This window comes from Bombus huntii, unplaced genomic scaffold (genome assembly GCF_024542735.1).
Source record: "Bombus huntii isolate Logan2020A unplaced genomic scaffold, iyBomHunt1.1 ctg00000064.1, whole genome shotgun sequence".
Taxonomy (NCBI): Eukaryota; Metazoa; Arthropoda; class Insecta; order Hymenoptera; family Apidae; genus Bombus; species Bombus huntii.
The window spans coordinates 687,990-689,822 of NW_026099324.1; positions in this window are offsets into that span (position 1 = coordinate 687,990).

The following is a 1,833-nucleotide window of genomic DNA, read 5'->3' on the forward strand; positions in this document are numbered from 1 at the left end:
GGTTAAGACTCAGTATTTCACCAAAGCTATGGGGCTTGTAGGAACTACGATCAAAGGGGAGTGTTGAAAAATGTTAGGTTGGCATGATCGCTAGTTACTACAAGCTAAGTTGGTACGACTTCTAACGACGCTCTTTTGTCTTAGAAGTCGACCACGTGTTAATTGACCGAGTGTATTCTGTGTGTTAAGACGTGTTGTACGAGGCGATCAAATATATTGGAGAAAATCAAATCTGCGTGAATCGATTAATTAATAAACCCAAACCTATATCCTTTAACAGCCCTAAACCAGGATATTTAAATTTTATATTATTGTATTAAATAATATTGTATTGATAGGAAGTATTTTATCGCTACAATTATGAGTTTTGATTAAATATAGCATAGTGTCGTGTCACTACGAGAAAGGAGGTCAGTCGTAAAAAATGGCAGTAATTGTATAATAACAAAGAACAAGCCAAATATACCGGAATAACTCATCGGCTAGCGGTTGTGTCTATCAAAAACAAAAGAAATTTGAAAGATCTTAGTTTATAGGACTTGTTGACAATCAATGTCATGCGGTCGATACAATGTTTGAGTGGGCTGTGTTTAGACACACAACATAATTTATAAAATAAACAATTCTTATATTTGATTTAAGAAATGATAGATGGTTTGCGAGCAGTATTTATTAGACAGTGGTTGAAATTCAGTTTATAATTTGAATTTAATAATTAAATATCTAACGAATGAGTGTTTAGTCTATAAAGCACGAATGGAACAGATGATAACAATCTACAGAGCGTTCGTGCTTGGCGGGTGTATTATTTTGTTTTGTTTACCTAGTGGATGGGTATTCTGTTGCGACGGTCTTAAATTTGTAGATGTAAATAATGGGATTGTTTGATATTATTATAAGGAGTGGGCGATCACGGCATGCACCCCGAGAGTTGTATAGCACTGGTAGAGTTATTCGAGTGGAGATAGTCGCTAACTATTGATAAACTGCGTAAAATGCACTTGCACTTGCACATAAATTCAATCGAGGTCGTTAGAATCACGTGGCAGGCTACAGTATATGTCGGAGATGAAAGGTCATCGGAGCCTTCCCTTGATATTTCGGAAAAATTCCTTAACACCGTAATCTAGAATCTACCATAGCTGTAATTAAACAATTGTAGTCACCCAGTCCGATTGTAATTGTTCGAGATTTGTGATAATGAGCTTGGGCTCAAGGCGACAATTAGTCGCCGAACGTAGCCGCGGTCAAGGGATGAACGCTTTGTCTAACAAAGGCATTAAGTAACCCTATAGCTCTCCTTAAAAGAAAGATTTGTAGCGGCACGTGGCAGTAGACATTCCAACGGTTTCTGTCCCGTAGCTCGCCACACGCAGATCCTATTCTCCGGGCAGGATGTTTACCAGATGCCGACGCGTCTTCGCAGTACGTGATCGGCTAGCCCGAGGACCGTTATAAACACTAATATCTAGTTACCTAAAATCCTTCAACAGATAAACAGTCTTTGTCCCAGTTACAGGAAGACAGGAGAGACCTATTTTTCCACGAACGATGTCACAGATGTCGCGAGTGTGTGATCATTGTGAGCTGTGTCAACTGGTAACATTTTTGTGTGTGTCAATAAAAATAACTTCAGTGTAAAAAAATGGATAGCTTCAGTGAGGAATCCTTACCTGTCCCAAGCCTCCGCCAAGAGGACGACTCGGGCCCAGATTCGAACTTTGACTCGACATATATGTAATTGTACAGCATAAGAACATTTATATAAATAATGTAATTGTACAATAAATGTACGCAAACATTGACATTATTTATTGTTAGGGAAAAATCGAC